This window comes from Cuculus canorus, chromosome 9, assembly GCF_017976375.1.
Source record: "Cuculus canorus isolate bCucCan1 chromosome 9, bCucCan1.pri, whole genome shotgun sequence".
Classification (NCBI taxonomy): Eukaryota; Metazoa; Chordata; class Aves; order Cuculiformes; family Cuculidae; genus Cuculus; species Cuculus canorus.
The window spans coordinates 21,911,987-21,937,921 of NC_071409.1; the positions used below are offsets into that span (position 1 = coordinate 21,911,987).

General features: G+C 35.6%; 1 long non-coding RNA gene across 1 annotated transcript in view; it reads right to left on the minus strand.

The window, feature by feature from the left end:
* Positions 1 to 11,805: 11,805 nt before the first annotated feature.
* LOC128853022 (uncharacterized) overlaps positions 11,806 to 25,935 on the minus strand; it is a 35,544-nt gene continuing 21,414 nt past the window's right edge. Inside the window, exons 3-4 of the long non-coding RNA XR_008451248.1 lie at positions 25,535 to 25,745; positions 11,806 to 12,998 (exon numbers count right to left, since the gene is read on the minus strand). This is a non-coding gene — a long non-coding RNA (uncharacterized LOC128853022). The remainder of the gene's footprint in view (positions 12,999 to 25,534; positions 25,746 to 25,935) is intronic.

Below are 25,935 nucleotides of genomic sequence, written 5' to 3' on the forward strand. Positions count from 1 at the left end.
GCAGCAAGGGACAGGATTGCAGCCAGGCCAAAGGGATCTGCAAATGGCACCAGGTGATTGCTCAAGCAGGAGCCCAGTTTTGCTTCGACCACTTCCACATTGCTAAGGGGGCTGTTTACAGCCTGGACCCCACAGGGGAAGTTTAATCCCTCTCAGGCTCACTTTTGAGTTTTCTTTCTACATTAAATGAGTGTCCGGAGAAGAACAATAAATTTTGTGAACATAACACTTGCATGTTAATCTTTTATCATTCTTATAAATTGTGGTCAGTTTGCTTCAGAGGGTCTCAGCTGCTGAATGAAAAGGTTTAATCCAGCTTCACAACCTATCCGTTTGCACAGTTGGTTCACCTGGGCTTCTAAGATTTCATTACTATGTTGCAGATCTTTAAAAGGGAGGATAAATTAAAAGAAATACAATTGAAATAAGATTAGGTTGCTTATGGCTGCACAAGCAGTTTATATGTATTCCAATGCTAATTACAGTGTTTCTTTTAATGTCATTTATTTGCATATCTTTTGGTGTATTATACAGCTTGCAATTCTTAGCAGGCATTTGGAAACTATTATACGTTATTACTTCTTTTAAATCTTAGCACTTAAATCAGGTCACCCGGCTGTTTAGCATCTGATAACGAGATTAGAAGGATTGATTGTACAGTCTGTAAGACTGCAAATACCTATTAATCTAGGAGACTTTGGAAATTAATCAAAATTATATTTTTCTTGAGAATGATATAAACATTTGAAAATACATTCATAATTTGCAATGGGTATTTTAGGCTCTAAGGTACATTATTCTTTTAGAATACTAATCTTTTAGTTCTTACTGTAATTATTATAACTTCGCAGAGTAGATTGTTAATGCTCCAAGTTTCAGCTATTTAATATGTTGGAACTGTCCACATATTCATTAATTCCATCAATCAAACTTAACTCTTCTCCACCTCTAAGAAGTAATTATAATTATTTTTATGACCATATATATGCTAATGAAAGAACTATTTCATGGTATTTTAATTAATTCTCAAACTGCTTATGGACTCAGCACTGACATCTCAATGACTAGTGCACCAAAAAAAATCAAATTATAAGGTTGTGGCTAATTGGAATAAAGCAAGAAATATTGACAACTACAATCAGAGCCATCTTATTTTGGTAATTCATTTAGCTTCAAATTCTCCTTTGTGTAATTATAGACTTGAATGTTTTGTTTTCAAACTAGCATAAATCCACATTTTTTGAGAACTTTGACACACGGTTACTTTAGAATCTTTATTTTTCTACATTCTTTCTCTCTTTGTTCTTTGCTTTGTTTCTTAAGTTTGTTGGTACACTCTGGCTCCAATGCCCTGCCCTCACTGTACAAAAAAAACCGAGGAAGCTCTGAAAATCGCAAAATGCTTTTATGCGAACAGAAACTGTACATTCAGCATTACAATGATTTTCAAAGGTGTCTTTAAGCTGTTTCAGTTCCCAGAGCAGAAACTGCTGAAGCAATTTAGGATCACGCCAGAAGTCAATAAAATATGTTTCAAAATCAATTGTATATTTTGGAAAACAAAATTAATAGGAAGAATGGTTCCAAATTTTTTATTCAGCTTTAAAATTGTCTTGCTTCATTCCTGAAACTCTCAGCCATAAACATACATTAAAACAAATGTTTTTCTGATATTTTAGAACCAGAACTGACCATCTGGTAATAAGGGAGTCTCCTTGATGGTATTGCATGGATTTTATTTATTAAGGAATTGGGATTTGGAGAGCTGCAGAAAGGTGTCAGGGAAAGACACATCATGATACTTGTAAATCTGCACACAGATAGAAATGCCTAAACAGAAAATAGCGAATAGGCTGCACCTTCTATCACTCTTTAGCTGACCTCTCAAGTGGACTGACTCTGAACCATCCTAGGAAGTCTTAAGACCTCCGTGTTTCTCCCTTTGGTCACACTACTTGATGATAATGGACCTAGTGACTTCAACCAGCCCTTAGACTCAGATATTTCTTATGATCTCTTTCCTGTCCCACCTAGGCTTGACCTCCCATTTGCTGTTCTGAATTCCTTCAGTTTCCCTCTGACACATCAGCGTCTAAAGCAGCAGAGAAATTTCTGCTTAAGTACAGGGATTTGACAAATATTTGCTTTATAATGGCAAACAAGGTTGAACATTAAAGATATGAAATATGTGCCAGTATTGGCATAAGCAGTTTTAAAGTGAAGAATCTTGCAGAACTAACAATGTCATTTCTCCTCCTACTCATCGTTAGCAATTCCTTTGTCAGCATATGTTGTGTTGCTTGGTCCTTTCCTGTCAAAATGGCATTAAGGGCATTGAGTTCAGCCATTTCTGGAGCACTGGAGTTCTTATGCATAAAAAACCCTAAAAACTATTGCAAATTCTTATGGTTTGGAAGGAGCTAGGAGAATTTAAAAAACATCTGCAGGGCTTTGCAGAAGCTTATTCCCACAGGGGAGTTAGCAGGGGTCAGATTCTGGCCTTGCACTGGTAGCTGGTGACATGTGTGGTAGACCCTGTTGAGGATGTGGACTTGTGACTGTGCTGGGATCGGGTCCCAAATGTGCAAGTCCTGTGCCTTCCTGCACCATTCTTAGCATATTCAAGCAGCTCTCTCATCACCTCTTTCAGCACTGGTGACCCCTTCTGCAATTGCTTTGACAGAGATAAAGCCTTGTTGTTCCAGCTGTCTCAGAGCTGGTAGCTGCCAGGTGAACGCTTTGTGTGGGACTACCTTTCATCGCACAGCGTGTGTTTAAGCCGAAGACAAATTTCCAGTGCTTTAATCCAGAGCTGTGTCAAAACTGCTCAGCACTGAGAGCCCCCGCATCAGACACGTGGGTCAGACAAGTACTGGATAAATATGAGAAGGGGAAGCTGGTGGAAAATAAGCGTCCCAAAAAATCTGTTTTGCTAAGTCTGCTGCAGAGATAAAGGATCTATGACTGTAGCACCTCCTCTTAAAACCTCTACCTTGTCTACTTCCACAGCCTACCTGCCCTCTCCAGGGCAGTGCCACTGGGATTCTTGCAATGCATACCACGCATCAGGACACTGGAAATATTGAGATGGGTTAAGAAGTGGCTGGTCATATACAAGAGCTGTGCACAAACAGCCTAGCCACCAGCCTGTGCTCCTCTTTTAATCCTGATCTAAAACATCTTATATTTGAAATGCATTCACTTCTGGAAAATCTATAGTGTTAAATACGTAAATGAATGTTTTAATGGAAGGTAACAAATCACTTCTCATATACTATATGAAGTTTTGTTTCCTGAAAACTGAATTGCATATAGATGTCATTGAGACTTTGAAAAAAGGTGGTGACCTAGATGATATTTAATAGCTTGGAATGGAAGATAAGTTTACACCTTGGAGAATTATGTAAATTTCTATCTAAATTTCATACTGCTGTGTGGTATACAAGGCAATATATGTAAAACCACTTTGAAAACCTATTACAAAATACAAAGGTTAAGCAGGTACAATAAATAATATTATTTTGATAATAGAATAGGTTGTGCCAAAACCGCAAGGATATGTGAGTGGTATTATAATTAAATTTCTGAGAATAGCAATGCAGGTGGCAAATGCTGTCATTGGACTCAGCATGTTACAGAAAGCTGCTAAGATTCATAAACACATATGACTGTTTATAATTAAAAATATCTGCCTATCTGAAACTAATTGCGTGTTCAAAACTATGGACTGTAAGCGTGTAAATTGGTATTTTTCTGTCACGCTTTGATTTCTCAGGCTGTTAAAAGGTAAAACTGGTGTCACTCTAGAAGGTATCTCAGAATTTAATTTCCTTTGAACCAGCCCTCTCTATACTGTGTTATATTGGCGATGAGGTTTTAAATGAGTTCAGAATTCTGTGTTCCAGTGAAAGCACTTATAGGTACACAAATCTGTACATCCCTTCACCCTTCTCCATGTTCCCTACATCACGATATTACAACAGCAATCCCATGCGAGAGATTAAGTCAAATTAGTAATGGTTTTCAGAGCTAAATTTTAGGATGTAATGCAGTTACTCTAGATTTCATTCCTGTGAGCTGATACTGCTATCCCAATGCATGAAGCAAAATTTATGTTTGAACTTGTGCTAGACTTCATTACTAAAATGCTTTTTCTTTCCACTTGAGCCTGACAAAGCAGAGGAGGAATAAAGACCAGGTAGTTTTTGAAGGGCCTGGCAATTTTTATTGTCCTTAGGTGGAACCCTGGTATAAATGAAAATACCGTAATATATGTCTCTTAGCTGCAGCCTTTATGCAGAATTTGTTGTGAAGAAAACCCTGGGAGGATACACTAACGAAGTAACACTTGTTGCTACTAAATTTAAGGAAAAAAACAACAATTGCTGGATTGCATCAGTGAATTAGACAGAGTACTCAATAAAAAAGTAAAGATATATGGCATGTACATTGTTTTAATGTATATTAAAATATAAAATATACATGATTATCAGTTTTTAACACAAATAGAAACGGATTTTCCTTTTTTCAATCTTGCCGAAAGGTCAGTTGGGAACAGGTTTCCATTTGCACCAGGCACTGTACAAATGGATAATCTTTCCATTGAAGAATTTGCAGCATAAATAGACAAGATAATATCTGATGTTTTCCAGATCGCAAGTGGCAGAAGATATTACTGCCACGGTTTGAACGACTGCAGTTTGTCAGATTCTTTGGGTGAAGTGAGCAACGTCTTAACTAGACAGAAAAAAAAGGTAAGAGAGGACACAAAAAATGTGACAGGGTGAAAAAGCAGGGAGGGAAGGTGTTAGATAAGGTGAAGATGTACTTTCTTACTTCTGGTAGAATGGCTTTGAGAATAAGTGTAAACAGAAATAGGGAGCTGAGACAGATATCCATGTAATCTGTTACCATCACAGTAATGTGAATCTGGGTTGGTAGCAGTAGCCATAGCTGCCTCTAGGAAGAGGACCTATATTTTACTGAAATTTAATGAAAATAGGAGAGAAACAAAGAGTAGCATTGGAAAATTACCATTTTCCTTTCTTTCATATTTGAATCTACCCACATCAACACATTTTAGTATTACATCCTTGTCTCACAGGTGAATTTTACCTCCTTGACACACACAATTTGAGATTTTTCTTTGTTTGTTTGTTCTAAAGCGTTTCAGCTTTAGACTAAATGTTAATTTGAGTTCAAAATTCTGTAAACTGCTGTTGTTTTAGCTTTCCTGGTGGTCTGAAATACTTTGGTTTCATAGTCTTCAAGGTTGTTCACAATGCAAAGTAATTTATTTGGGCTCAAGTTGGAATTTATTGGCATACTTTGTCTATACCAGATGAGATTTTTATGTTAGCTGAGATTTATGTGTGTTCGTATTTTGGGGTTTGTTTCTGACTTGTGTCAGATATGCATGAAATGTCAGGACAGCAGAATTCTAATTGGCTCACAGAACCAAAGAATTAAGTTATAACAATCATCATTCTTTTGATCAGTGAAGGAGTAGGAAAAAAAATAAGAAAGAATAGACTTGTGATGTTTGTACTGATGTAAATATCAAAGCAAAACTAAGGCAAGAAGTCACCTAAATCACAAACTGTGTTTCTAGATTTTGGGAAAAAGTCCTGGAATCTAAGAGCACTGTAACTCACTCTTAGGTGAGTTGTGTTCAGGTGCTTAACTTATTATCCGGAACATAACATTTCTTACCAGCAAACCCGTGATTTTCTTCTAGTTAAGGGAGTTTTTGCAATTGTTTTCTATGGGGTTGGTGTTTCATCTTTTTACCTCAGAATTATTCATAGTTTGCATAATGTCTGACAGCACCTTTACTTTCTTCGGGATATAGAGAAAGAGGGTTAGTGATTATGGAAGACAAATATAGGCAGTAGCGATAAGTGAAAATGATTGATAAATGGGGTAGGTAGGGAACAGGAACAAATTTGAGACACACAAAGGCAGTAACAAATGTTTAAATTTAGAGTTCTGTCCTCAAAAAGTCCCTGCCTGTCAAATATACAGAAATAAATTATTAAAATCTTGGCATTTGATATTTTACAACGACAGCCATGACATTCGTGAGATGTATGCTGCTCAGTCATTGCCCACGGCAGGTTTATACATTGTGTACGGCTTCTCCATGAAAGAGGCAGCACATTTGAATACGTTTTAGAGACTACAGAATATGCCGATGGTCTGGCCTGTTTTCTAAGACAATCTGAAATCTTGGCTGGCTACATCATGTAGCTCAGAGGTACCTTTTTGTAACACAAATGGTTCAAATCCCAGTTGCAACACTCGGGTATATTTGGACAAAATAGTTTTAGGTAGTTGAATATTTTTCTAAGAAGGACGCTCTCAAATTGGATCTCCCGCTCTTGACATGAGTGGTAAAAGACCTGTTCATTTCAGTGGAGCTGAATTTCACCCACAGGATCCGGGTACCTTATCGTTCCCTCCTCTGAACTTTTAGAAAATGCATAATATATTGTCTTTTTTTTTTTTTTTTTGGCTCCTTTGAAGAGTTTCTTTTGATAACCACTATAAAAGCAATATGAAGACAAGTTGGCAACTGATGGGCTTACACCCCAACTCATCATGCTAATCACATTCATTCATTGTTTCCTGTATTTCTTTGTCTGTCTACACCTGCAAAAAGTCTATTTTTTGGGTAGACTGAAACCTTTGTTTACTCTGTACAGAACTCAGCACAACTGAGTCCTTTCCCTAGAGAAAAGGTTCTAGATGCTGCAATAGTTAAAAAAGAGAAAAGCATGGTGAGTTTTTACAGATAGAAGTAAGGAATACTTTAGTAAAAAAAAAATAGCCTTTAACAAGATTAACATTCATATATACATATGTGATTTTTCATTAAGACCTTTGAATTTGGAAATAACTAATGAACTAAAATAGCATAATCCTTTGTTACAGGGATCCTTTTATTCTCATTATATTATAGAAGAAAATAACTAAAAGGTCAGAAAAATTTCAAATGTCCTAAGATGATATTAGATGGATCCTGTATTTGTTTTTTGAGTTACAATATTTAAATGTCAAGTGTACCCAGGAGAAATAAATTATTCATTATCATTACAAAAAGTAATTTTAAAAAATCATTTATTGGTGACCAAGCAGCATATTCTGTGAGAATGTTTCTTCTTTTGTACAATAGCTGTGTATTTTGAGATAATGTTCTAATTAACCTGATTGCAGCTACTGTATTGAACTGCAGGTTGAGATCCAAAGTGTCATGGCAACTAGCAGAAAAGCTCTGCAAGCCTCTACTTTCTCAATATAGTCTAAAAAATAGCTCTCTATTATGAGAAATAAGGAGGTAAATCTTCTTAACAAGATAAAGCTTGAACTAAGAAAGAATTTTCCCCTTTGCACTTGACGGTAATGCATAAATTAAGCATTTCTGTTTCAATTTAATTAGCATAAGCCATCATAATAATGTACCCCTTAAGTGTTTGCTTTTCCCATCTAGAGTAAACCTCCTGTGCTTGGGAGATTTACAGTAAATCATTGAATATTAATTTCTTGGATTTTATTGAAGAACATTTTACACAGCTTAGGAGAGAGAGAACAATCTTCCCCCCCCTCCCCTTAATAGGAAAGATCTTATTTAATGCTATGATATTAACTAAAACAAACTCCATGAAATGCTCCTCCATCTTTATGATCTTGCTAAACTCCAGAGACTGCTGGAAGTGGGAATTTCAGAAAATAGGAAGTGTATATTTTAAGTCTGTCTGACTCAAATGTCTCATAGTATTATATTTCTCTGTTCACTGCAACTTATGTAATATTTCATTAACAGTTGTAATGCTAATTAGAAAATTGCTTCTCAGTTTTATTCATAGAAATATACTATTCCATATCAGCTGAGTAATGATTGCAAAACTGCTATAAATTCAGAAGAGGGCTTTGTATGAATAAAAGTCACAGGAGGAGTCTAATAAACTATATAAGTGTAAAGCATAATGGATTGGAGTTCATTTACACCATGATGTTCTTGTAATATCATCAAACAAAGCAAAGATTTTTACTGTATGTGCTATTTACAGTAGACTGGCAATCGTGTCAAATATACACAGCTTTTTCTTTACTTCTCTACATCTTTTTCTTTTTGTTTTGTTTTCCTTAGAAGTAAAGTTCATGTATATTGGGTTTCATTTCAACTGAGCACTTATGTCTCTGCTTTCTGGAGATCTTTAAATAATATTCCATCAAATCATAATTTCATGAGCTTTTTATACTCTGTCATTAACTAGTTTTGGAAACAAATATTTGAGTTCTATTTAGTTCTCATATGCTTGCCTCTGGGAAACGGAGCAGCTGGGAACAGCCTGCTCTTAGGATTGTTTGTGTTGTCTGGGAATGGTTTCCTCCTGCTCTGCACCGCAGCTCTGATGGGGTGTGGGGCTTGAACTTAACTAATTGCTTGAATTTTCTCTTTCTGAACATCATTTTCCCAAGTATCTTACTTCCCAATGTATATAACATTCTTCTTTTCACAGAGAAAATCTTCATAAAAATATGTCCTTAACCAATGAGTTTGTGCTGAGAAGCTGGAAAACAGACATGAAAAAGAAAGGTCAAAATCTAGAATATCTTCTGCCCTTCCCTAAATTGTCGCCCAAGTAGCAATTAAGGAAGAAAAAGGAAAATAGTCTATGATGAACGCTGATATGGGCTTTCTAGGAAACGCAAGATAGGAGAAACCGTAAGTGATTGTCCCTTGAATTCTGGAAATATCAATAGGTTTATAAGCAGGAGGAAGTAAGGCCTGTTATTGTGGCAGATTTTGATAAATTAAGGGCCAACTATTTATCTAGGTGTGCCAATAATTATTCACAATACACATATTTGCAAGACTCTGTAATGGCATTTCATATCCAACCATCTGAAATGCAGAAACAAGTACTTGCATAAATGAATCGAAGTAATGAGTTTCCAACTCCGCAATCAGAATTTTGTGGTGATAAACATTTATACTGGCAAATTAAAGCTGGTCAGGAAGTATATCCAACTAACATAAGAATATAGAAGTGGTAACCAATGCAACACAGCTTGGTTGACTGCACTTAATTTCCTTTGTGGGATTTCAGGCAGTTAAAGCAAATCCAGCACTGAAAAGTCACTGCTGCTCTCTGACTGCCTGAAAGCTGGTATACTAGTTCCAGCTTTTATGATTTCTGGTACAAATCTCTATGAATCCACCATGAATGAAATAAATTGCAGTCTCTGAAGTTCTTTTATTTTGCTTTAAATTAAACCAGCACATATTTCTAAACGTTTTTTTTTGCTTTTATACCTGAGCATAAATGTTTTCTCTAAACAGTTTTAGGTACTTAAATGAATATGTAATTTTATTCTTTCTAAACCCCTTTCTGTAAGGAAAAGAACATAAGAGGTCTACAGAGATCAGGGACTCAATTTAAAAGCAATCAAATACTCGATTTTCCATGAATGTTTAGGCCACTCACTTGCTAGAAGTCACACCTGTCTGACAATATTCCAGGCTAATTTTCCTTCAGTCAAGGACCATCATTTTCTCCTTTCTGCACTCCTGCATAGGATTTATAATCTAGAAATACGTCTGCTGCTGCAGCTCTAAACCTGGGCAGAAACAAAATCTCAGCTTCAAAAGCAGCAGGATAACTGATCACACCACTGAACTTCTTATTTTCCATCACTTTGCAGCTCTCAGAAGTAGATGGGAATTCAGGGAGAGGGATTCACAGAAACAGCATTTTCTATCTAGCAGAAGGCTGTAGAGTTTTGAAACTAAGTCATATTGCAAAGCTGATTTTGCAATTTGTCAAATACAATGTCCTTAAGCTATATTCAGCTTGTTCTACTTTACAGCTGGAAGTTTTCCTCCTTTTAGTCTTAAGACATAGTTTTAAGTAACAACATATTGTGCGATGCAACTGAGTGAATTTTGAAATTTATTTATTTTTTAATGCAATCAAACACTTTTTTATTATTTTATTTTTTTTAAATCCACAACTTCTTTGCCAATGGGGATTATTAGATCTTCAGTTTCTGTGGTGTTCCTACATGTCTTAAAGTATTGCATTGTCTCCAGCTGCTGGGAGCTCTTTTCTTCCTAACAAATGTCAAGAGCTGTTTTGCTAATTCTTCTTCTACATGTCATCCTTCCTCGTTTATTCTCTCAATGACAATGACATCTTTTCCAGAGACACATCCCCCTAGGCTGTCACCTTAATTATTTCTTCCTCTGCCTTGCCTTGAGGAATGTGATGATCATGAGGACAGTGCAGAAGGTTTCTCACATTCATTTAGATTTGTTGAATCTGCTTGGAAGAGTTGTGTAGGTTTGGCCAAAGGAGGTATAAACATATCATTGTGGAGGGGAAGGAGGGGGTTCTCTTTTGTTTGGTTTTTTTGGGTGGTGGTTATTGTTGTTTGTGATCATGGTTTTGTTGTTTGTATGTTTTTTAAAAGATAAAGCTTTTTCTTAAACATCCATGTAAAATTATAATGATGGAATAGAATTATTTTGTGACTATACGGTCTCGTATGATCTTCCAGTCTGACCTCTAAATAGCATAGCCAAAAGTTTTCATTGCTTCCACCACCACGCCCAGCATGCTATTGAGCTACAGCTGATCTTTCATAATAGTGCTTGACATTGACTTAGAGAATTCAAACAATATAAAACCTTAAACATCCCCAAGCAAATTAACAACTAAAAAATGCTGCTGAGACTGCATAACTTTAAATTCCTCTCCCGCAAACTATTTTCATCTTCTTGACAATTTGTATAGAAATATTGGCTTTTGTTAGATTTTTCCAACCATTCTCTTCCTACATTTCTTCCTGAAAAAAATTCTAGTGTTATAAGAGTTTCTGCTGCTGCTGTTTTTATCTTTTTGTTTTTATCATTTTTTAATCTTTTTTTATCTCTACATTCCCTCTCAGGAGTAAACATGCTCATTCTCTGACTTGTTGCTCCCTTGCACACTCACCTTTCTTTAAATAAACATTTGCTTATCACTCCTTCTTTTATTGGTGTCTGAGATGGTTATTATATAACTAATACATACCCAAAATGCAAGAAAATACAACTTAATGCACACTCAATTTTCTTCAAAGGTCATGAAGGATCCAATGAAAAGCTGATGGGAGATGGATGTATAATTCAACTATCTTGAAAATCCTGGCTACAGGTAGTTTTATTATCTATTAAGATGCAGTAACATGAGTCAGACTCTTTCCACCACACAGGAAGATTTCTTTTGCAAACTAAAGACCACAGGAAAAAAGCAACCAATAAAAGGGAAAAAAAGAACCCAAACAAACCAGAAAAAAAAATCTCAAACCTTATCTTGGTGTATGTGAACTCAGATATAAAAAAAGCTCTGAAGGTATAATGATTTTCACTAAATAAGAGATAACCCAGATTAACTAGACATAAAAAAAAATAGAAAAAGTGAAGAAGATGTGGACTTCACAATATCTTCACAATAGATGATACTTTCAAAATAAATAAATTTTATCTAGTACATGGAAAGGATATGAATACAATTAGGAGAAGATGGTGGCAGGAAGAACAGAAAGAGAATGCAAAGAATGGTTTTTGCCATTGAAAAAAGGGGTTCTGCCATTTGAAATATGAAAAAGGATGAGAATAAATATCTAGAAGTATTCTACAGTGATGTGCGCAGATTTATCATATATTTTCTTTCCCCATTAGCACTAGAAAAACTGCCAAATCTAAAGAAATGTAATTAAATTGTTCTTTATTTCTTAAGTATTGTTGTTTTGCAGATGCATTTAAATCAGTTTGCCATGTTGTAAGCAGACTTTTGTCATTAATGTTTTTAACATATAACATGCAATATTATTTTTTCAAGAGATATTTGCCACGGTGTCATGCAATTAAAGATCATATCAGGTGTCAAAGTATTTCTTTAAATCCTTGATATGTGTTTTGCAGACTAAGTGATGATTCATTTTGAAGATGACTGTGAGGGCTGTGTTGCAATAATGCCATTAACTGACTCAGAGCACCTCTGAAGTTTTTGTTTGGCTTCATTAGGCAAATGAGAGGCTGATCTGTTTGATATTGGCTTCACTGCACCTCTTCATTTATGTTCCTGCCTCAAGAACTCTCATGACAGTAGAACGCCTTGAAGATTCGCATTATCTAAATTCATTCCTCTGAAGGATTAATTCATGTTTCTTACAGAGATAACTACCAGGTGTTTTTTTTCCCCTGTAAAATAAATAGTGCACCATGAAAAGTATTTTCACACTGCATGGAAAAATTGTCTGATGTGAAGTGCTACTGCAAGGACCGGGAAGACACTATGAAGTCTAACTCAATTGTGAAAGTGTAAGGAAAATCAAACTGCTGAGTATTACAAATCAACTTTAAAAAGGGAATTCAGGATGTTACTATTGATAGACCAAGTTGTTCTAAACAAGCCACAAAACCTTTCCCATGTTGCATCCTACTTACACACACTCTCTTGGGTATTATCTGGAGTCCTGGCTTACAGAAGAAAAAGAAAAAATATAGATGTTTTCTAGGTTTTTTGAAAGGTTGTGAAACATACATTCAAAGCTATAATTTACATTTCTTACATACAGCTAGTTATATTTCTCTTCTTCAAGGAAGGACAATCAGTTTCAGTTCTAAGGAGAGTGTAACTACCTGCATACATCTAGCAAAAACCTAAAAGAGAAGATCAGCATTTTCATCATGCTTCGCAAAATCATACCTGACTGCTGTCTAAACAGTCTAGAAGATAGGTTTCAAAGTAAAGGATTCTTCAAGGATATCCAAAGCCTAACTTTTGTCATTAAAAGTGTTGGCTTAGTTTTCCAGCCGATTCACAATCACTGCAATTCCAGGACAGTCATCCCATGAAGGTTCAACACTAAAAGGTTTCCTTTTCTGGGACTCCAAAATTATTTGTTCTGGTGCATTACAAGAGGGACTCTGAAAATCTGAGCTTTTTCTTAAATAAAAAAAATAATAATAGGTTAAACACAAACCGACACATACACACAAAGCCAAACCACTCTCCTTATTCTTTTTTTGTTTTATAGCTATGTTGAAAACAATCAGCCACCTCTGTTCAGCAAGAGAATCCAAGCAGAATCTGGATTCTGCATCTTTTTCACTTATCTACACATTTACCTTTGGTTAGCAATTGACATCTACTTCATGGATAAGCAACACCTTGAGATCGGAATGGTCTATAAGTACTTCAGCAGAGCAGTCAAGGGCATCATTCTAACAATGTTTGAAATGGGCCCTTATCCATGTAGGAATTACCCCAAAACAGCATTTGAGAGGAAATTTCTAGATGCTGCTACAGTTTTCCCGCTATGAATGAATTACCGCATCCCCCAGATTCATGATAAAGGTTTGCATCGAGCATGTCTGTCAGCCTGCAAGTTTTGTGAGTGCAATTCTAATGTCACGTTTACAAAATAAAGTCAAAACAATCTTCACATTTTGAGGTGAGGAGAGAGATTTTACTGCCTATTAAACAACTGGGGAAAGTGAGAAACAGCAGCAATCATAGGAATATGAAATGCTGAAATATACAATTAGAAGAGGTGTCTAAAAACTTAATTGAACAACGACATGCTGTCACCAGCAGCTTAAATGCAGTCCCGTAATGACATTTTCTATAAACCATGTCAAAATGAAAAATAGGTGTAAGCTGACATGTGGAGTGTCTGAGATTTCTGTGCTGCTGATGGATATTCCTTCAGAAGCAAAACAACTGACAGGAACATAAACTTCTGCACTGATTACACTGTAATTAAATGGAAGCAATAAAGGATCAAGGTAACAAAACATAGAACAGGACTTATGAAATATGAACAAATGTTGACTCAGTAATTCTGCTGAAAGAGTCCAAGATTTAGACATAACAATAATAGTTGGCTGGTTGTCTCTGGTGCTACATTTGTGTGCCTCCTGGAAAACAAAACAAAACAGTCAGTTCCTATTTCCCCCACATTTTTCGTCGTATTCTGTCACGTCATATACAGGTTTATAGCTCCTTGGTAATTGTGAAGGACCTTGGTAGTGCTTTCCCTAACATAAAGCAATGGATCTCACAATCCCCACTGGGCTTTCCTGGACTTTCTCTGACTGCAATGGGAATAGATACGTGTTTTTCCCTTGTCTGTCAGACTCCAGCCTAATTTTTGGTATAATAGGCCACACATTATTTTAGGTTTATTTTTATCTCAAATTAATTTTAGTGTGAATAGAGTGAAACAAGTGCTCAGTTCTCTGCTTAGGAGCCCAGGACAAAAGCTATTTCCCCTCTCACACACCTTTTTTCTCGCATGAGTTCATGTCAAAGAACTCTGAAGAGATATATAAAAAGAAATAATGATGACACCCAAAGTATTATCTGTCTGCTTAAAATGCTTCAAGAGTTATTTTGAACAAGAGTTATTAAATGTTTCCTACTGCTGATTAAGAGATAATAGTAAACAAAATTTGTTAAATAACTTCAAGTAACATTCTTAAAAAAATATTGCCTTTCTTTCATCAAAGACATTTTCTATTATTTACCAACTCATAGAGCTAATTTTAATAAGCTGAAAGCAAGTGATACGAACCATAAATAATTCACCCTAAATTCTGTATTGAATGCAGCAGACCCTTACTAATCCACATTTTGCTAATCCTCACACTTTATAACAGACACAAAAGAGTCTCTCCCTTCAACTCCTGTCTCTTTGCAAGGATTTAATATCATAATATTTCAGCGACTTCTCAAACTATTGGAATCTCATTATTTATACAGCATAAATAATTGAACTAGATCCTCTTTTTAAAATTAAATGAGCCATGTATTTCTGAACTAGTTACCTTAGTTATAAATTGTGCCAAAAGCTGATCATCTCTTACACGAAATTAAAGTGTTCACTGACCTCTTGCACTGAGGCTTCAAAATTAGGAAAGTCACCCAGGCAAGGACAGACTGTATGTGATGCAATATGGACAGCTTATCTGTCAGCAGTGTGGTGTTTACCCTTTTTTTCCGCCGCTCTCCTGGAAGCCAAAAGTCACTGGTTTTAGTGAATATGCGTCCAGATATATCTGATGCTCACTTTGTCATTTGCTGTCACACACACTGAGACTGTTGTCGCATGTTTGCACCCACTGAGTAGTACTTGTGGAAACCCCATATTTACTAATGAACAAATACTTTTCACTTTGTACTTCCCTGTTCTAGTCTGTTACTTGGCAGAGCGTAAAGCCAAGGCTGATGTGGGGAGTAGTTCCAAGTAACTGCACGGTGCTTGCATCACTCAGGAGATGCAAAACCCTTTTCAAGGGTTGACTCCTTTGAAGGCAACTCAGAACAACAGGTCTGCCTGTGATTATTCCTGGTTTAAGGAATTTGCTAAAATAAAACTTTCAATTTATCAGTATCATTATTTCCAGGCAGGCTTTTAAATGATAAAAAAAAAAAAGAAATGAGGATACGACATAACAAAGTCCTTTGGCCAACAGGGCAGTAAGCAAGCAGGGTGTTTTGTTATGCAGGGAAAGTTCAATAATTTAGATGCATGACTTGTTTTAAACCTCTGAGAGTAATATTTGTTCTGAGTTACCTGAATAAATCTCTGTTTAATCCCTTGTTGATGACAGTCAGAATTTCTCAACTCTAAGCTTTATGCGTTAACACTTACCATTTGGAAATCCTGATTAGCAACACGGACAGCTGAAGGGGCAGAACCACACCACAGAGGAGGCCTGTGGAAAACTGTTTCTAGCAGAGAAAGCTAAATAAACAAAACATACTTCCTTTGTGGCTCTTAGTATAGCCGCTTGGGCTGGGTATTTGGCACTGAAAAATGCTTATAAAATAAAAATATCAATCACAAAGCTGTTTAGTGTCTCGCGGCCGACATTCATCAGTATACAGGATTGTGCATTAGCTGTGAATATTGAAGGTACGGATATGCTTTACTTGTGAAGATGAAATTCCAAACGAATTCAGTTTGGGTTATGTGCATGTAATTACAACGGCTTGGTCTCTTTATGTATGTGTTAACTGAAAACAAATGAGATTTGTTTGATGTTTCGCATTGCGCCACAGATAAAAGATCTGTAGCAAATAGCAAACTTATTGCTTTGATCCTGTCCTGAAACACAAGAATATAGACTAAGATCTCAATCCAATTCTCAGACATAAGGAAATATTCCTGATCATTACACTGGCTGAAGGAAGGGTCTATATCTTGTGATTTTTGATTAAAAAAAAGCACTATGAGAATTTATTTTTTCTTAAGTAATCACTTTCTTGCATCATGATCAGCAGTATGGTCTGCTGTCAAGAAAGCAACTGTAGAAATAATCACTCAAAACTCAAAATAGGAATAATATAAGACAATGGCTAGAGAACAAAAAGCTGCAGATGGTGTATTGCAATTAATCAGATAAAATCCGATACATACAAAATTCAAAAGAACAAAAATATAGATTGGGAAGGGTTTAATCATTTGGATGGAAATGTTGGTCTCTACAGTAATAGCTGCAAACCTTAGAAAGCATAGCTGTAACAAACCACAGTTTCTTATGTTCTTTTCCTTACAGCAAAGCAGAAAATATAGATAGAAAAAAACCCCAAACAAATACACAAAAGCTGTAAACTTTTTTTAAATGAAAACCAGATTAAGCTTGAGGATGGTTAAATTGTCTCTTATTGAAAAGTGAGAAAAAACATATTGTAAAGAGCAAGAAGAGTATCAGAAAAATATTGCCAGACTACATTATCATTTTAGAAATAACATCTAAGTTAGATGTATAAAGCAATTACAGAATGATTGGTTTTGTTACCTTCAATTTATTTCAATATTCATATAAGATACCCAAGTTAGAATAACCTAGATACTTTGAGAAATCAATGGAGACTTTCTCCATCAAAGTTCTAATTGTTCTAACCACCTTTGCCTTCTGGACAGACAAATTAAGACCAAGAAATATTCCAGCAAAATAAATAATTTTTTAATTTAAATATCTCTAGTGAAAGGGGAAGTTCTAAAGAAATTAATGACAGACGTATCACCCTTTAAGTTCAAAGGAGATTGTTAGTTACAAGGTTGGGTATCTGACACCTATGGAGGTGTGTCATAAATAAATTGTATCAAAATGTCAATTTATCCTATTTTAGCTTCTCTTTTTCTTCCTCTGTTCCTAAGAAAGTACATTTCATATTACCTGAAGAAGCAAGAAATATCAACGTAGTGAAATAATAATAGTTTTCTTGCTTCTGCTACGTAAATATGTGAAAATATGGAATTTAACTATTAGATCAATTATGATATTCAGGACAATAACATACAAAATAAGATTACAGTTATTCAAAGATTTATTTCAAGACTAATGGCAGAGGAAAGTGTCTATGTATATGTATAATAGAATGCTGAAACAAATGCTGAATTTTCTTCAGGAAGGTCTGAGACTGTGGTTGCAAATTCATACAGAAATGAGCAAAACCTTCAATTGACTCAGATGGGACTTCAGGAGACTCTTCAATTTCCCTTCTTGGTCTGTCCAGTATTGAATTCAGAATCTCATGATTATAGCTATCGCGTCCACAAATTAAGAAAGAAATTCATATGAGTAAATACTTACTGTTCTAACATGAATGGGAGTCATAGAGTATAGACATATAAAAAGACCCCCCCCATAACATTTATGTAAGCATATTGCAGCGCTTTAGGATCTTCAATACACTGTATTTTTCTTTTCCTAGATCACTTCTCTGTGCAGTGTTTCAACAGGTCCTTTCTCCAAAGTTGTGGGCCAAGACATCAGGCGCTATGAATAAGTATGAATGCAAATTTTGCTGAAATGAAAATGCAACATACACCATACGCAAGGACTGCTCCAAGACTGAGTGCATAAAGAGGAGAAACATCTCTTCATGGTTCTCCAGGAATATTTTATAACAGCTAAGGACCAACTTATTCTTTATGATAGAAGTTACTCAGCTGTTCCATCTGTCATTGATAGTCAAATTTTTTCAATTATTTGGTCACTGAAAATATAGAAATATTTTTTTTTGCAGTGCCATGCCAGTTCCTGTTTATTCCTTCTGATATTTTTTTTTAAAAGAAAATCTCTAATTGAAAAAGTAAAAAATGTATGATTAATTACAAATCAAGAGTATTTTGAAACAGGGAAGAAAACAAACAACACTGGTAAAGTGAGCAGATGGGATTACAAACTAAATTGCTGTCATTAGCATTATGAGTCCTATAATTAGTTATTAGAATAACAATACTCATCTAATATTAATATGAGAAAACACAAGGGTTATGGTTGGAATAGAAAAAGAAACGAAACTTGGAAATGTTGTAGTTAAGGGTAATTGAAGTCTGCTTTCCTGCTAATATTTAGGCTTGCCTTGCAAGAGTAGTCTGTGGATAAATTCTGGTTTTATGAACCAAATTCTGATTTACCAGATTTTAAATATTACGAAGGGGATCTGCTACTTCCATAGCTAACTCTCACATGGTTTTAAGAGCATTGCCAATACTAAAGTGTTCTGTGCTTGATCTAACTTTCACTGAAAACAGCAGAAGGGTTACAAGGCTTATTTGCTGATTTCGCTTTAATTAACTGAAATTAATGAGGATGAATCATCTGTATCTATGACAACTGCTTCTGCATGTCGTATTCTGCCTCCTTGTGCTGGCAACGCTTTAGAGATCCACTGCTGGTCAGATCTCTGAACAAGATCCTGCTACAAAACAACAGTCTTAACTCACCAGACCACGCAGTGCTACCAGAAAACCAGCGTATAGTAATCCTCAACTGAAAGTTTGGGTGAATTGAAGCCTTCAAATGCAGCTGCCTCTGTGCAATTTTGGATACCTTGTGTTTTCTGTGTTCACAGAGTGAGGAATATCTGCTGTCTAGCAACACGTGATGTTCTGGTTTATTTGATGAGGCTAAACGTGTCTTTCTGGTGGGATCTGAGCTCTGCAGACATTGCTTATGTAGAGAAGATTTTTAGAATGATGTGTGAAGACTGACATAACTGGCTCTGATTAGGAACAAGTGGAATGGCCTTTTACTATTGAAAAAGGCATTTCTTGCCACGATTTCCAATAAGTACAAAGTAGGTGAGGGTGTCCAAATTATAAATAAAAATGGTATATGAGGTAAATCAGTGCTTTTCCACTTCTAATAGGTAGTGTTTTATACAGGTATAATATCTGGTGGCACACATATGCTACATAGGACTTGGCAAGTGTAAGTCATATCAGGAAATGATGATGAGTTGTCAGGTTACAGAAGCAAAAACTAAGCCTGAACAATAAACATTGATATAATTAATAGAAAACTAAAGTCAGTAATAAAATGTGGGTTGTTGGTTTTTTTTTCCCTTTAAGCAGTTTTGCTTGGATTAGACCATTAGAAAATCTAATTGAAGCAATTGTATAGTTAGTTTCATTTAATGGCCGTTATACAGTCAAATATACATTAAGAAGAAATATGTTAATTGCTGATGTGCTGAATATACAGTATGGGTAACATTTAATTGCAAAAAGATATCATTTTCAATGACTGCTGATTTCCTATCTTCCTAAAATGAATCTCCCAACAAAATAATACACAGTGTAAGCAAAATTATAGTTCAAAGATCTACTTTCTAATTCAGGGAAGCATTAAGCATATGCTTAACTTTGACCAAATGCATAAAGCTATTAACTTCTGGGACCATAAAGAAGTGCTTAAAGTTAAATGGGTGCTTAGGTTACTATTCACACAGGATTGCCTGTTTGAATCTCACCTCCCTACCAGTATTATCACTCCTTTTACCTGCTGGGTCCCATTGAGATCAGTAGTACTGATTGCCAAAATACCCCAACAAAAAACCCTATTATTGATCATGAAAAAGAGGCAGAACCTGATCTTAATGTGTATGTATGGGTTCATTATTGCAGTGCAATACATTTTTTCAGCCACTGTTAAATAGGAGGAGTGAAAAACAGGGGTTAGCTGTCTGTTTGTTGTGCTTGATAGTTAAAGGCAGGCAGGTAACTAGATGAATATTTGTGCTTGCAGTTAACTGTGAATGTAAATAACAAGTTGCCTTTAAAAATCAGGACTAATGTTTTTGACGAGTCCCCTAAAGTATGTAGCCTGGGCAAAATTATTGTATATTTTTTCCACAAGAGTAAACATAAGGGAAATCTAGCCTTTTAATTTTGAGCCCTAAAAACTTCCCAATCCCCCCTACCAATATGGATCAGGGAGAACACTTCCAAATCTCAGTGTCATAGAGAACATACATATTACAGCTACTCATGATGGTTAATAAATGAGCTACTAGTCTAAATCTTAATTGAAAGAATAAAGTAGAAAACATGCTTGCTATTTTGACTTATTCTTTAGTAACTGAAGGGAGTAGGGGTTTGTGTTTATTCTGTACTCTCTAAAAGTCTCAAAATGTGACTTTGAATTTTGTGTCATGTCTGTCTTTGTTTTCTCCTACACCAGAGACAAAAGTCTTCCCACTGGCTCTCCCTTACATTGCACAAGTCCAGGATCAATTCCAACTCATCAGTATCAGACAAAACGTGCCTTGTCAGGGGAACTGAAAAATCAAGATAAAATGTAAAAACTTTAGCAAGTTTTGATACATATAGTTATTTTAGCCAAGTACACTCTCTTGGCATTAAATTGTTGTTTAGTGCTTAGGAATTTAAGTTAAAAGTTTCCCCTAGACCTATTAGTTACGTAGGGTTGCCCTTTGCTTTCAAAACCAAACCATACTACAGCAATACAACTTCCTAACACCAAAGCCTCCTCTCTAAAAGTATGTGCCCTCCTTTCTCTGCAAAATCAGGATATTATCTGGATTTGATGGCTTTCATGCTCTCTGTAATTGTTTCAGTGATTGCTTCAGTCTGTGCTTGGAGAATAGGTAAACAGTTCAAAAGATGAAAGGTAGCAGAATAAATGTGAAATGCTATCTTTAATTTTGCATTACATACATCACCCTACTTGGATTATTGCTACCTACTCAAGTACAAAACCACAAAACCTCCAATCCCATATTAAAAGTCAGTAGAGATGTCATTGCCCTGAATCTTTCTTCTCTGTCTCTCTCGGGCTCAGCCGCATTCGCCAGCTGGCCAGCCCTTCCTTCCTCCTTGTTTTTCCAATGAACAAAGTGTTTAAAAACCTCAAACCAAACAAACTGAAGACACATTGACGTAAAAATGACAAACGCTCAGGATCATAGTGAGAGCAATGTGAAGCAACAGCTGTCCTGCTCAGCCGGACTCTCCCGCATCCGTCTGCAACCTGAACCGTCTGCACAGGGGAAAGATATTGTAGAAAACAAAACTGCAGAAGTAAGGGTTGTGCTGCTGTGTTTGCAGATGAGGAACACCATGATTTCCGAGCACAAATTCATTTTGAACATCAACACCCACTGAGAGGAAGACTGTTGGTCACCCTTTCTGACCACTCTTGTGCCGTAGGGTATTTTCTAAATACTCTAAGGGTGAGCAAATTCCTAGCAAGGATTGAACTACCTCCTCTTAAATCACACAAAATCTAATCTAGCAATTACCAAAATCAGTTAAAAGACTCTAAAGCATCTTAAGAAAAAAAATAACCCTGAAATCTTCAGTAAACTGGACAGAATCTGAAATTTAACTGTTAAATGATAGCATACAAATAACATTCCTCTGTCCTTTGAGTTCCGAGACTTCTATGAAATGCATAGCCAAGGCTGAAAACTAATATAATTTACAACTGTTTCTAAGAATGAATATTTTCTTGGAGACCGTGAAAATCTCTATAATCAAGCTCCAGATAATTTGCTTGGACATTTGGCAAATCAACTTGAATTCAAGTGTCTTACCCATTTGGGGAAGAGTTTCTTGAAAGAATAGAAAAAAAAACATAAAACATTTTACCTTAAACAAATCTCTGTATGGATTGTCTAGTTATCTGGAAATATACCTAACATTTGAACCCTTCTGTGAAGTATTTGGTACTATTCATTCTCACTGAAGTCTTTATTATGCAACAGATACTTAAGGTTTTAACAGAATTGACTTTAACTGGAATTTATTGGCAATTCTTCCCCTAAACAAGCACATTTTAATCTAAAAGAACATGTTTCTTACAGTTAGGTTTTAGCCCAACTGCTTTTACTTAGTAAAATCCTCTTGAAATGCAGTTGTACTACTCACTTAAAGGAGAAGTTATTCGTGTGAGTACTGGCAGTAGGTCTAAGTCCATAATACTAAATAAAAGGTTAAGTCTTGCAACAAATTATAGACTGGCTATTTGGTTAGTTTTGCTTTTCTAAAGCAGTTTCCAGAGATATGTTTACTTTAAATATGCATTACTCCTCAAGTTATAACTTTTCTTTTCTTGGAAGTTTTATTTATATGAGTGAGACGTGAATGTCTGGAAAGAGGCACATGTTTCTCAGAGAGTTCTCTTGCAGGTTGTAGATGATTCACAGGAAAGATTGTTTCTGATGTCTTGCCAGAGTATAAAATACTAGGTCCTTACAAGGCACAAATGAAAAGAGCTCTATTTTCTTCACTACACATTTATAGCAGCACTCTGGCGTCTATTTGCTTTTGTAGATATCTTTCACCCAACCGTCTTCATTTTGAACAGTCTTTGCTCAAAGAACAAAAATAGCAACTGTAATACCTGACACTGGACAGAGAAAACTTTGGAATTACAGAAATGTAGGTAGAAAAACAAGCATGATAATGTTTGAGCTGAGAACACAAGTGAGCTCTTTATATAAAGTCACCATATTGTGAATATAGTAGAGATGGCCTTGGATTGTAAACTATTTTTCTTCAGTGAAGTTTACTTTTAAACAATATTTTTCCGAGATAGAGTATTTTGTTGGCTTGCACTTTAACACTTTTTAATACACATTTTATGTGACCCAGGTGCTACAATCATGACTGAAATATTATTAAATTAATTATTAAAATATACTGTCATTTGCTACCTGACAAAGTAATCTTAACTCATTATAAAATAGATTGGCTGGCTGTGGAAATAAGATATCACACAAAAAAAAAAAAAAGATAACTAATTCCTATGCAATGAGAGCTTTAAAAATAGTACTAAATAGTAACAAGTTATTAAGCATATATTTCAGTCCTTATAGACATCAGTGAATATTTATTTCCCAGTTAAAACATAAGGCAAACAAGTATTCCAATTGCAGATGAAAGGAAAGGCACGCAACCATTCAAATCTCTACAGCAACGGCTTTGCCAATGCTTATAATAAACAAAAGGAGTTTATTTCAAGGAATTGAAGATTAAATATGATATATAACTATGAAATAAATAATTTAAGCATCTTGTGACTGCTTACAGGAAAACATCTTACCTGTTGTCTGGATAGGATTAAAAGCAAGGAATTATTTAGACTTTCAGTGGATAAGAGACTATTATATATTCAAACTGTAAAACTGTGATTTAGCTTTGTATTTTTTTTTTCAGTCTCACGTTTGTCACAAAACTTAATGGAATGTATCTGTATTTTGACTTTAATCTTAAAGGAAGATATGTTCAAAAGTACTCTGGTACGTACATATCTTCCACACATCTTTTTAATGTATTCTCTTCAGTAGTAAGATGTATGTGGAGTATTCATCCTTAACAGCATGTATTCCTTCCAGAAGTGATTCTGTTGAGATTAGGTTGTTCCATCTCCATATTTATCTATGTATTTTCTTATTGAATATTTTCTGTTTTCCTTGTGTGACTTTTTATCTAAAAGTAATTACTGAACTTTCTCATCAGAAATGTGTGTGTCCCCCTGAAATGAAACAAGCGCCTTTCTACAGTATACCAGTGCTGGTCTTAACATTAATCTGAAGTTGTTGCTTCTTTGATATCTTGTTTTGCAGCCTGAATTTCTCTTTTTAAATAAATTCTAAGATACAGAGAAAAGACAAGATCCTCCTGTTCTAGTTGGCAACAAATGCCATTTTTTTTCTTCTACCCTGAGAACAAATAATCAAATTAGAATTTGCCTGGGATAATAATTCAATCTAGGAACAATGACACAGTAGTTTGTTAGATTTGGATTCAGATTTGCAGGTTAACATTCAAAGAACAGAAAAATATTTATTTATATAGCTTCGATTTCTAAGATTAGACTAGGATTGAGAGTGATGAGCAATGAGAACTCAGTTGTCAGGAGTGCAAGAGAGAATAAATTTTAGTTATTTTCAGTTATTTTTATACCTCTGCTTCTTTAAATAAAGTGTAAAAATTAGGCACTTCATGCATTACAGTTTCCATATTTAGTGCTGTAAAGGTAAAATATATATATAAAAAAAACATGCTAGTGAGCAGAGTGGGCTGTTTCATTCCCAACTCAATGTCTATTTGTGTAGAAAGATGAATTTAGAAAATACGTCATAATTTCTACGAACTGTGCTATTGGTACTGGCTTATCCAAGGACCAGTAACTCGCCTTCCAAGTTCTTCAGAAATACTAAAACAACCTGTACTGCTTGCTGGTTTAACACAAAACTAAAACCCAACACAAACCTCCTTGTATCTTGTGAGTTCTCTTTCCTGCCTATATTCTAATATCAGAATTAGTATTATTGTAAGCTATTTATGCTTATAGAATATAAGCTTAGATCATATCTACTTGGAGATAAACTTGGCTGCGTATTGCATAACGCTGTAAGAGCTGCAACGTGGTGGCTGAGGAATAATTGAAGATAAAATCTTCAAGTGATGAAACACCTTATGATTCTGCAGGTGCATAGAGTATAATAATATGGTCTGAAGACAAACTTACACTGTGGGAAATCAGATACCACCTGAATTCTGACTGCATACCTGTGCATACTAAATAATTGTGAATGCTGAAATATTTGGTATGCTTTATGAATATATAAATATACATTAGCATTTGGTATGCAGGAAGGGTATGTGTCAATGGAAGAAGGCTTATTCAGAGATGGGCTATGAATATGCAGCAGCTGAACTTTACTCCTTTGCTGAAGTTTATAGTTCAGCATTTTTATTTTTATTTTTACATTTTCTGTTATGAAAAAGCAGCTGGATTCAGTATCAGCAGTTACCTTCAAAGGCTCTTGCCCTAGATTTCATAGCGGGGCACAGATGAGGCTGGATCTTTTCCCTACTTGACAGACTAAGGCTGAGAAATTTTGGTGTATCACAGTGGTGCGTGTGTGACATGCTGTGCTCCTGCGTGAGTGCCCTGCAGCTCCTCTGCCTGACAGAATTTACTGTACATGAGGCATCTTATAGTCCTGTCTTTTGCTGTTTCTGCTGGCACAGCCACCTGTACTCCTCTACCCTACTTCATGCAGGAGGGGTCATAAATATTTCATTCTACACAAAATAGCGACATGTTATTACCATCTGTATAAAAAGGATGCTTATATTCCACGGGAATGCACAAATAAGCAGAAGGAAAACAAATCAGGAAATGAGACGTGCTCTGAAACATCCATACCTACGGATTTACTTTGGGGATTTCCTTTTAGTGATTTTTTTCAGGGGCTGGAAGCACAAATGTCAGGAGCTTGACAACATCCATCCAGTTCTGGTGCAGAGATGGGGACTCCACCATCAGCTGCGGTGGAAACAGATGGGGCTTTGCAGTTAATCCTGGATAAATCACAGATTTCAGTGAAGAGTCCCAGTATCTTCTCTTTATTTCTCTGCTGTGAATGAATAAGAAACTGGAATCTGAATGACAGAAATTGATGGCAGAGGAAGATTATGATTCATAGGATATTAGCTGTTCAAGGTTCACAGAAGACCAGTTCTTACAATATCTCAGGAGTGAATTTCTGCTCACAAAGATACAAATCATGCAGTCTTTACATCCCTTCTCTATCAGTAGGGGCAAGA